This window comes from Equus caballus, chromosome 15, assembly GCF_041296265.1.
Source record: "Equus caballus isolate H_3958 breed thoroughbred chromosome 15, TB-T2T, whole genome shotgun sequence".
In the NCBI taxonomy this organism is placed as follows: Eukaryota; Metazoa; Chordata; class Mammalia; order Perissodactyla; family Equidae; genus Equus; species Equus caballus.
This window is the reverse complement of record NC_091698.1, coordinates 74,908,125-74,920,728: the sequence shown is the minus strand read 5'-3', so window position 1 is coordinate 74,920,728 and position 12,604 is coordinate 74,908,125.

Below are 12,604 nucleotides of genomic sequence, written 5' to 3'. Positions count from 1 at the left end.
GACTCCCAGTTTCTTCACTCATCTTTAAATCTATCAGGCATGGACCTCTGGGAAATGGACCAAGTATACGGTATGTTCTGGAATCTATTATGCTTTCCAATACAAGCCCCAGCATCTTCCTAGAGGAAAGCTACTGGCAGCCTATTGAGCTTCCCATACTTCCTCTTTCTTAAGACAGAAGAATAAACCAAAGATACTGTTTATTTTTTAATTCACTTCAGCATGGATTTTCTGAGTACCTATTGTGTACACAGTTCTCTGCTGGGTCTTTTAAGGGATTCAAGAGGTAAGGTCTAAAGATGTAGTATGTTCCCTCAGGGCTATCACAGCCTCTCTGGGAGAGACAAGAGTAACAGTAACAGTTGGATGATGTAGAACTGCACCATGACGGAGCTGGAAGCCCTGAGCACTAACTTTGCTCGTGGCATCTGTTACATGGACAAACGATCTAACTCCACTTGGCCTCAGAGTTCTCACCTATAGGCAAAGGGATTAGACTTTACATCTGGAAGGTGAGTAGATGTCTCCAGAGCTAAAGCCAAAGCTGGCTGCTAGTCAAGTTCTTTTTCCCTCAGGCCCTCCCTGTGGCTGTGGTGAAGGGCCTGAAAGGGTGGACAACAAATGCTCAAGCCAGCCAGAGCACTGAGCAACGAATGCTGGAGCCTGGAGCTGTGGTCCTGCTTCTCTTCCCTGCTGGGTTTGAGCAGGCAGTGGAGGTCTAACCAGATTACTGTTTAGAGCCCTGAACAATTTGTACTTGCATCATGCTTCCTTCTTCCAGAACCCTCTGGACAACTGAATTCTTACCCTGTTACCATCTTGCCAGGATTCTCCTCCTTAATGGCTCATTCTCATTTTATTACAGTGATTGCCAAGAGTGTGTTTTTGTTTTGTTTTGTTAATTTTTTTTATTGCAGTCACATTGGATTATAACATTATATAACTTTCAGGTGTACATCGTAATATATTTCAAATTCTGTGTAGATTACCTCATGTTCACCACCCTAAAACTAATTACAATCCATCACCACACACATGTGCCTAATTACCCCTTTCGCCCTCCTCCCTCCCCCATTCCCCTCTGGTAACCACTAATCCAATCTCTGTTGCTATGTTTTTTGTTGTTTTTATCTTCTACTTATGAGTGAGATCATACTTTCTCCCTCACTTAGCATAATACCCTCAAGGTCCATCCATGTTGTCACAAATGGCTGGATTTCATTATTTCTTATGGCTGAGTAGTATTCCATTGTGTATATATACCACATCTTCTTTATCCATTCATCCCTTGATGGGCAGAAGTGCGTTTAAATGCATTATTTCATCTGACCTTTATAACCTGTAATGAGGTAACATAATCCTCATTAAAAACAAGAGGTCACCAGGGGGCCGGCCCAGTGGCATAGTGGTTAAGTTCATGCGCTCCACTTTGGCGGCCTGGGGTTCGTGGGTTCGGATCCTGGCTCCAGACCTACACACCCTCATCAAGGCATGCTGTGGCAGCATCCCATATACAAAACAGAGGAAGACTGGCACATATGTTAGCTCGGCGACAATGTTCCTCAAGCAAAAGGAGGAAGATTGGCAATAGATGTTAGCAGGGCCAATCTTCCTCACCAAAACAAACAAGTAAGAGGTCACTGACTAGAGAAAGTAACAGTGCTAGAAAGTGGCAGATCTAGAACACAAGCCCTTCAATAAGCATCCCAATGTATGTTCTGGCACTACACTAAAAAAAAAAAAGTCCCCAGTTTTTCCTTTCAGAGAGGGAAAAATCTAAGATTCATAACATACAGTGTTAGTAAAAGGAAAATTTTTACTCAATCACCATTAGGTTAATGGTAGATTAATACAACTTTTTTTGGAGAGCAATTTGTCAGAATCTATCAATATTGGCAAACTTGCAAAACTCATGGCCTAGGAGTTCCACTTCCAGAAATTTGTTTTATAGAAATACTAGCACAAATGTGTAAAGACAAACATTCAGATGAGCATGTTCATTGCAATCTAATTGGTAATAATGAAAAATTTAAAATTACCTAATGCTGTCAATACAGGAATGGAAAATAATCCACACAATGGAATATTATGTGGTCATTATAAAATATGAGGTCAAATAATACATACAGTATCCTTCGGTAAAACAAAACAAAAATTTATGTATATTAAGAAAGTCTAGAAGGGCAAATCAAATTAACAATGGTGTCCTTTGGGAAATAGAATTTGGAGGGGAAGGAAGACTTCCACCTTTTACTTTATTGATATTGTTTGAATTGTCAAAGACAGGCATCTTCCTTTTGCAATTAAAAAAAGAATTTAAGTCAGCAAAATCCAGGGGACCCTTTCATTTTTTAAAAAATAATTTTAAACTTATTGAAAAGTTGCAAGAACAGTACAAAAAACTCCCTTACACCCTTTACTCAAAGATCCCATTCAAATTTTACCACCTGTCTTAATAATGTCCTTCCTAGCAAAGGATCCAATCCAGGAGCACAAATTGTACTTAAGTTTCTTCAGTTTCCTTCAACCTGACACAATTCCTCAGTCCTCTCTTGACTTTTAGGACCTTAATACTTTTGAGGATTGTATTGGGATTTGTCTGGTGTTTCCTCCTGATCAGATTCATGTCATACATTTTTAGCAGGAATATCACTGAAATGAAGCTATGCTACTCACACTGCAGGCCGTCAGGTGGTGCACGTTCTGTGTGGCCTCTCACTGTTGAAGTTAACTGTTCACCTGAGTAGGGTGCTGTCTGCCACTCAAGTTATCAATGTATACATTAGCCATGGGGCCTCAGAGGTGAAATATTAACCTGACTGCAATCCATCTACCAGTTTGATTAATTGCTCGATTCAGGGTTGTAATAGTCTAGGTGCCAGAAATCATTTAGGAAACCCTAGTGAAGAAAGAAAAATATTTTCTTATTCCCAAAGAAACCTAACAACTACAAATTGGTTCTGAATTTATGGCCTCTAGGTTTGAGAATACATTTATCACCCAAGTACTTTGTTTTCCTCTGTTCTAAAAAAAGAATTTTTTTTATAATAAGCGAAGTCTAAGTAGCCCAAGTAAGGATATTCACCTTTAGGGCAGTTAAAAGAAGTTACTGGTATTGTAATTAATTGTGTTTATGAAAGACAATAAAAAGGCTAAGTTTGGTTGTCAAGCCATAAATCTGATAAAAGTAGAATTTCAGAGAAAGTGATCTTTTGCAGGAACAACCAGTCTACCCCTGTTCATGAAACACCCACAGAAAAGAGAACTTTGATTTGCTTGAGAAAAGAGCTTCTACACAGTTATGAGACATGTAGAGTGTGACAACATGTGAGCATAACTGGGATATTTTTTGATGAAATCGCTGAAGGTATCAGCAAAAAACAACTTTACAGTCTAATAACTGGACACTTTCAGTTCATGTGAGGTGGTAAAAACAAACATGGTATTCAATATGAGAAACACCATATTTAACTAAAGAATTAAGGCCTTGTTGAAAATGCAAATATCTACTATAATGCAACTCCCCCACACCCCAGGAATAAGTCTCCAGGCCCCCAGGAGTCTATGCCTTCTTTACCGTACACCCCCTGCCCACAACCAGACTAGTGCTGTATTAGTCTGAGTTCTGATCCTTCGCAGGTGAGCATATCACGGATCCATGGATTCCTGTGTTTGTTTCAAGTTCAAAGGACGTAAGTTCTTATTAGCTGTGGGATTTTCATTTTTCCAATTCCCACTCATTTTGCCTAACAAGATGTAACATAATTGCAGAATCATTGCTGTAAAGACTAAACTAAGTGACAACATGGATGGATCTTAAGGGTAGCATGCTAAGTGAAATAAGTCATGGAGAAAGTCAAATACCGTATGATCTCACTCGTAAGTAGAAGATAAAAACAGCGACAAACACATAGCAATGGAGATTGGATTGGTGGTTACCCTAGGGGAAGGGGGGCAGGGGGAGGGCAAAAGGGGTGATTAGGCTTACATGTGAGGTGATGGACTATAGTTAGTTTTTGCATGTACATGATGTAATCTACACAGAATTCGAAATATATTATGATGTACATTTGAAAGCTATATGTTATAATCCAATGTTACTGCAATAAAAAAAATTTTAAAAGACCACACTACTAAGATGGCATGCTGTGGAGGTTGAACTATTGTGACCATTAGGTGACCAATGACAGTCCAATCTCAGAAGACTAAAGGAAGTTAGTGTCAATGAATAAATGGATAGTTTGCAAAAAGCAGAACACGAGAAAATACAGGACTACCAGCAGAAGACAGGAGGGAAGCACAGCGTACACCCTATTCCCTAGTTCCCACTATCAGGTGTAACCATTTTAAACAAGTGGCTGGATCGCCAGCCTGCAATGGGCTATTTGGACAGCAGTGCAATCCTTTTCCAATTGAGGCATTCATCTTCTCCCTCTAAGTTCCAACTTCTTCTCTAAGACAGTTACTCAAATCATAATTAAAGTCTCAGATGCTTTGGGTAGCGCTTCCAGCTGTAGCTAAGTAAAGAAGTCAGTAAATCCTCTCCTCAATCTAGCTGGAAAAAACTGACAATTTTGGTGCTCTGTAAACGGACTAAAAACATACAACAATCTGAGATGTGTTTATGTTTGAAAAAACTGAAGTTTGGGTATGAATAGTGGGAGACTGTGGCAGTTCAGTCACTGTGGAGGTTCTACCAGGGCAAAACAGAACGTGAGGACCAGCAAGTTGCTATGGTTGACGGGGAATTCACTCAGTTTGGAGTGGTGGGTGATACTCATACCCAACAGCATTATCAATATAAGTAACAATCTTGGTGCTATCCAGGCAGGGAGGATTGATGGCTCTACCGGCTTGAGGCTGCAATCATGGTTGGAGCAAGCAGAAATCATGGTTGGATTTCTGGCTGATGAGAGGCTGCACACATGCATAGCAGAGACCAGAGAAAGTCCAAGCTAATTCATATACTCCTGGCCAACTCTGAGGCTGCATGCATCTACAGAGGCAATTAAAAGGGGCTCAGCAAAAAGCAAAAGCCAGGACAGACTTGACAGCAGCCTAAACACTGAATTCACTCCCTACCTACACACAGATCCATCAGCAGAAATCTGACTGGTTGAGGTATCTGAGCACAACTTCTGTCCTGTTACTGTCTGACGACGAAGGTATGAAGACATAGGGCAACGCCCGAAAAGCTGAGCTTAAAAATAAATACAAGAATGGATTTTTTTTTTATTTTCACAACAAATATTTATTAACTCTTATTATGTGCCAACACAATGCTAGGTATTGGAGACTTAAAGACACTAACTTGCTGTCTTCAAGGGGTTCATAGTCTAGTTGATGGAAACATGAAAACAGGTCCATTGTGGGCCAGAGGTGTTTGAGAATGCAGACTTTGGAATCCGGTGGGCCTGGTGCCAGCCCTGGTCCTACCACTTAGTAACTTTGTGACCTTAGACAAGTTACATAACCTTTGGAGCTTATCTCCTCATCTATAAAATGAAAGTAACAGTGCCTGTCTCTAACTAAATTATGGTTTGGCCATATAGAGAAATAGTATGTAGCCTAAGAAAACAATGAAGTCGAACTGTGAGTATTCTCATGGAAAAATGCCCAAAATATATGTTGGCTGAAAGACCAACATTCTACTTATTGTAGTCTTACTGTAAAAAAGAAGAAAAGAATTTTGTAGTGTAGAAAAAGAAAGGATGTATACCAGCTGTTTGAAGTGTGGTTCATTAGGGGGGAGTATCTAAAAAATAAATGCAAGAATGTTTTAAAAAAAGCAACCAAAAAAAATTGAACATAGAGATTATTAAAAAAAGAACCAAGTGAAAATTCTGAGGTTGAAATGGACAACAACAAATGAAAAGTTCACTCGAGAGGCTCAGAAGCATATACAAGATGGCAGAAGAAAGAATAAGTGAACTTGAAGATAGATCAATAGAAATTGTTCAATCTGAAAAAGAGAAAAAAGAGACTGAAGAAAGTGGAACAGAACCTCAGAGACCTGTACCACAACATCAAGTACATCAACCTATGTGTAATGGGAGTCCAAAAAGGAGAGGAAAGGGATAGCAAAATATTTCAAAAAATAATGGCAAGAAACCCCCCAAATTTGATGAAAACCATTATCTATATGTCCAAGAAGCTCAACAAACTCCAAGGATAAATACAAAGAGATCCCCACCTAGATACATCATATTTAAACTGTTTAATGCCAAAAGCAAAGAGAAAATTTGAAAGCAAGAGAAAAATGACTCATCATTACAGGGGACCACCAGTACAAATTAACACCTGACTCCTCATGTGAAACAATGGAGTCCAGGAGGCAGGAGAATGACATAGTCAAAGTGCTTAAAAACCAAGGATTCTGTATAACCCAAAACTACCCTTCAAAAGCAATGAAATAAAAACTTTCCCAGATAAAGAATGAGGGAATTCATTGCTAGCAGACCTGGCTTTCAAGAAATACTAGAGTAAGTTCTTTATGTTGAAAGGAAATTAAGACAGTAACTCAAACCCATGGAAAGAAGTGAAGAATATCAAAAACAGTAAATATGTTAGGTTAATAAAAAAGAGTCTGTACATTTTCTCAGCTCTTCTTTAAAAGACATAAGATTGTATAAAACAATAATTGTAACACTGTATCATTGAGTCTATAATACAGATTTATAGCACAAAGGAGGGAAGTTTAGGAAAAGGAAATCTATTGGAACAAAATTTCTATATTTTACCAGAATATTAATCTGAAGTAGATTGTGATAAATTAAAATGTAACCACTAAGAAAATAACTCAAGCATATAGTAAAAAAAAAAATCAAGACGAATTAATGATACACTAAAAAAAATACTATAAAAGAAGGCAGTAAAAGGAGGAAAAGGAAAAAAAAGAGACATAGAAAACAACCAGATGGTCAATGTAAATCCAACCATATCGATAATTCCATTAAATGTAGATGCTTTAAACACCCCAAAAAGCAGTTTGTCAGACTGAATCAAAAAGCAAGATCTAGCAACTAACCATATGCACCAATAGGGGGTAAGTAAATGGATGGAAAAGATATACCATACAAACAATAATTAAAAGGAACTGGAGTGGCTATATTAATATCAGACAAAAGAGACTTTAAAACAAGAAATATTACTAGAGACAAAGATATTTTATAATGATAAAAGCATCAACACATCAGGGAGACATGACAATTATAAATGTATATATGCACCTAATAGAGCCTTCGAAGCTTTGAAGCAATCATTGTGACCAGAGGCCATGCCTGGAGTTACCTTAGGGTTAGGCATAACCCAACAGTTCTGGTAAATACTGCTTCAAGTTTCCTGAACAGAACGTTAACCTTTTTTCAGATGAGTATTTGTCTCAGCACAGTGACCTCTACTGGTACTAATATAAACTAAATGCAGTGTCTGCCTTTTTCATAGAAAGGATCCATTCCAGGATAGGCCATTTGGTTAGAGAAAGGATCAGAGAAACCTAAAAGATACACAGTAGAACACTCCTTTGAATCACAGGGAGTGCTGCTCACTTCCTTATCATCATAGCAATAAGCCAGGCCAGTCTGTCCAGTAACTAGTGCGCTAGGAGCTGGCTAACACTAGCCCCTACAGCAATAGTTTTCAGTTCTGGTTGTATATTAGAATCACCAGGGGAGATGTTTAGAACGTTAATGCCCAGGCTTCACCCTCAGCAATTTTGATTTCATTAGAATGTTTTTAAAGCTCTCTGGTGATTCTAATACGCAACTAGGGGTGAGAACCCCTGCCCTAGAGTAAAAGCTTTCCCCATTATTGTCTCATAACATTCACTAATATTCTAAGTACATGAATGTGTTTAGCTGGAATTTGCCCCCCCAACTTCATGAAGCACTTCCTCAAGAATGAGTCACAGAGAAATAATCTTCCCAGACCAGATATATATCTTGGTAAGGCCCTGACATCCCTACCAATAATCCTGGCACCCAAGATCTTCAGAGAGAATTATTTTGAATTTTTTTTTTAGATTGGCACCTGAGCTAACATCTATTGCCAATTTTGTTTTCCTCTTCTCCCAAAAGCCCCCCAGTACATAGTTGTATATTGTAGTTGTAGGACCTGGCTGTGCTATGTGGGACGCCACCTCAGCGTAGTTTGATGAGCAGTGCTAGGTCTGCACCCAGGATCTGAACCAGCAAAACCCCAGGCCACCAAAGCAGAGCGTGCAAATTCAACTATTCAGCCATGGGGACAGCCCCTATTTTGAATTTTTTTAATATTTTGAATTATTGTTTGAAGTTAAATGTCTAAACCAGGGGTTGGCAAACATTTTCTGTAAAGGGCCAGAGAATAAGTATTTTCTTTTTTAAAGATTTTATTTTTTTCCTTTTTCTCCCCAAAGACCCCCCAGTACATAGTTGCATATTCTTAGCTGTGGGTCCTTCTAGTTGTGGCATGTGAGACGCCGCCTCAGCGTGGCTCGGCGAGTGGTGCCATGTCCACGCCCAGGATTCGAACCGAAGAAACACTGGGCCACCTGCATTGGAGCATACGAACTCAACCACTTGGCCACAGGGCCGACCCCCAGAGAATAAGCATTTTAAGCTTTGCGGGACTTACAGTCTGTTGCAATTACTCAACTCTGTCACTATAACACAAAAAATTATAAACAATACGTAAACGAATGAGCATGGCTGTGCTCCAATAAAACTTTATGGATGCTGCAATTTGAATTTCACATAATTTTTATGTCATGAAATATTATACTTTTTTTTTAACCACATAAAAATGTAAAAACCATCTTAGCTCATTAGCTATATGAAAATAGCAATGGGCCAGATCTGGCCTGCAGGCCCTAATTTCCTGAATCCTGGTGTAAACAAATAGCCTGCACTCTGCAAGAATATAAATATTAAAGCATAGCGTATCCATCCACAGGCAAAGGAAGCAGTACATTCTTGTTACAGGAGCCCAGGAACTCTGGTGACGGTCCTGACAAGGATCACGGTGAACTGGTCCATCTACCTTTACCTCTGCCACATGTATTCTCTTTACAGCCATATTTTTTTTATCCTTGTCAGTGAAAGACTACATTTTCCAGAATCCAGATTTCTTAAGATATGTTACAAACCAAAGTAAAAACTAATAGGGTCTTCGTATAGGATCACATCTAGCCACCTTCAAGCTTTAGTCACTGAGAACCACCCAGGGAATCTACAAAGGTAGATAGGCTGTAACCTTAGGCAGCTGATAATCATGTGAAATGGATGCTGCTGGTCCAATGACTTGACCTTTCTTACACGGGTTAAGCTAACTCACCTGGGCTCACCAGTTCTTGGGGTGGTAGGTAAGTCTGCACCCTTTTCTGCAAAGAACTTTCTACACAGAAATTTTTCACACTCTTTCTGAGCAGAAGTCTCAGAGTTAACCCAGATGAAGAGAGAAAAACCTTCCACTAGAATTGCAGGGTAGAGCTGGGCATTGTGAACAGCAGCCTAAGGATCTCTATTCTCTGCAAGCAGATTCAGACAGGAGTCCGTCTTATAGGTGGCTAAAAGGAAAATGTGGGCTTTTAATTGAAATGGTGATTATAAAGGTCCCACAGAGGAGAGGAGGTTCCAATATTATACACTTAGTTTAAGAGATTAGAATTCATTCATTCATCCATTAACTCACTTTTCGTATTTAAGTGTTATTAAGTGCTAGGCAATGAGGAAACGGGACAAGACCTGGTACCTGCTGTCACAATTTGTCTTATGGTGGCATACCTGCAGAAAAGTAAACAGGCAATTACAGTGCAAATAGGAGTCCCACTATACGAGGAATTCAGCATGTTGAGAGCAAGGGAACCTAGACTTGACTTTTCAATACATGGAAATTTTCCAGAGTGGGATGAAAACGTCTATTTTCCCACAATTAAAAGACAACACGGGGCCGGCCCCGTGGCCGAGTGGTTAAGTTCGCACACTCTGCTGCAGCGGCCCAGGGTTTCGTCGGTTCGGATCCTGGGCATGGACATGGCACTGCTCATCAGGCCATGTTGAGGCTGTGTCCCACATGCCACACCGAGAAGGACCCACAACTAAAATATACAACTATGTACCAGGGGGCTTTGGGGAAAAAAAGGAAAAATAAAAATCTCAAAAAAAAAAAAAAGACAACAAACTATGTTGAAACATCATTTTTCAACACAATATTGGTAAAAATCAACAAGCTTAATAGCCCCCCATGTGGTTACACCACGTGTACCACGTGGGCAATGGTACAGGGAAATAGGCTCCTATACACTGCCACCAGGGCACGCTAACAATATATAGCAAAAATATACACAGACCCTTTGACCCAGCAACTCAACTTCCAGGGAGTATCCTAGATACGTGCGGTCACACACGCAAAGTATGGTCCAAGGTTATTCACTGCAGCAGTGGAATAGTAATTATCCATCAATAAGGAACTGGTTCAATTCCTGTTACTCTTTGCTCAAAACTCCAGCAGAAAAAAGTGAGTCTTGCCCAAGACATACGAGGTCCTCTATCTGTATCCTACAGCCCTCTCCCTAAGCCATTTCATCCCACTCCCCCTCTGTTCACTCCATATGGCCTCCTCACCCTCCAACAACTCAAACTACTTTAGGGCCTTTGCACTTATGTGCCCTCTGACTACAATACTCCTTCCCTAGAAGTGACTTATTCCATCACTTGCTCAGATGGCACTATCAGAGGCTTCCTTCAACTATGCTTTACACAAAAGCCACCAACTCCCTCTGCCCTCTCACTCTGCTTCACTATTCCCCATACCAGTTATTACCCACCTGATATCTGTTCATTTGTCTCTCTAGAACTTAAGCTCCATGAGAATAAAGACTTTGTTCACATGTGTATTCCAAGGCCAGCAGTACCTGGCACATTAAAGAGGCACAAGTTTACTGCATAAATTATGCAACATCCAGGTAACTTAATAGTATGCAACATAAAAAAAAGGTGCCATTTTAACTTTTATGGAAAATCTCCAAGACATGAAATGTGAAATACAAAGTGTATATATTTTGTGTTAAACTAAAAAAGGAGAAAATATCTACGTATTATTTGTTCAGGCTACAGAACTGGTAACAATGGCTGCCTTTTGGGAACTAACTGGGCGGCTGAATCAGGTAGGGAGCCTTCTCACTGTATGCGTCTTTGAGTGTATTACCAAGTCAAAAAATGTGGGAAAAGAAAAAAGCACTAGGTTTGAGAAGTGGCCTTGAGGGCTTAGCAGTTAATCAGCTACTGCATTCCACATGCTCCAGAATAATCCTTCTATCCAGCATGTTTTCCCCATTAAGCCTGGAAAGAAAATAGCCCAGTTATTAACAATGGTATCTACAACGGGTAGGACCATGGGTTCTCCATTTTGTTTTTATTCTGATTTTTCCATAATATGGTTTTGTTTTAAAGGAGCAACAAGGGGCTTTATCGATTAAAAAAGCCTGGGCTTCGGGCCTGGCCCTGTGGCCTAGTGGTTTAAGTTCTGCACACTCTGCTTCAAGCAGCCCAGGTTCACGGGTCTGGGTCTCGGGAGTGGACCTGCTCCACTCACCAGCCATGCTGTGGTGGTGTGCCACAAACAAAAAAAAAAAAGAGGACTGGCACAGATGTTAGCTCTGGGCTAATCTTCCTCGACCAAAAAAAGGATTGACAATGGATGTTTGGTGAGGGAGAATCTTCCTCAGGAAAAAAAAAAAAACACAAGAGCTTTGAAACCATAGGTAGGATTCAAACTTCCTCTTAGCAGGTTAATGGTACAGTATTAAGTTACTAATCTCTCTGAGCTCATTTCCTCTTCTGTGAGATGGGGTTAACAGTACTATTTTGCTGTGGGGATTAAGTGACAATGTCCTTTGTTATTTTTACTAGAATAGTAATAGTAAACCTGTAAGGTGTGAAAAAATACCAGGCTTTGAAATTGACTACTGGTATTTTTTCCCCTTCATTTAGGATAGTTCTGGATATAACAGCCTTAACACTATATAATCATAAACCTAGGCTCTTTGCCCCTTCCTTTGGCTCATCACCAGTTCTCATCACCCTCCAAAAATTCCAAGACCAGCAAGGCCCCTAGTTTTCTTGTTACTTTGAAGTTCTTTGCTTCATCATGTCTTTCCAGCTATACACTTGGTATGTACATCTTCCAATTTACACAGCCCTCCCTTCCAAAGGTCTCCAAGTAAGCTGCTCACTAAGAGCCAGATCCAATGCATTCTTTGCTATTACCCTTCACTTTGATAACTCTTTGCTAACTTGTCAGTTTTAGAGCTTCCAATTCCAATTAGCTTAACATATCTTGGAAATCACCGTGCTCCTTTAGACTGCAAAATAGGCTACACAAGGATGAGAATCACAATCCTATACCACTCTTCATCTAACCAAAGAAGTCTCAAATTGACAGCCATCTCAAGATCCCCCTCAGATTTTATTGTCCTCAGGAGAGAGGACACAGCAAGATGGTAGGACCACACCTGCACTTCATACTTAGCCTAGTTCAAACCCCAAGGGAGAACTACCACTGTGAAGTCTAGGGTATGCAGTACTTACCTCTCTGGACTTAGCTGAGAGGACCAAGATTAAGATTC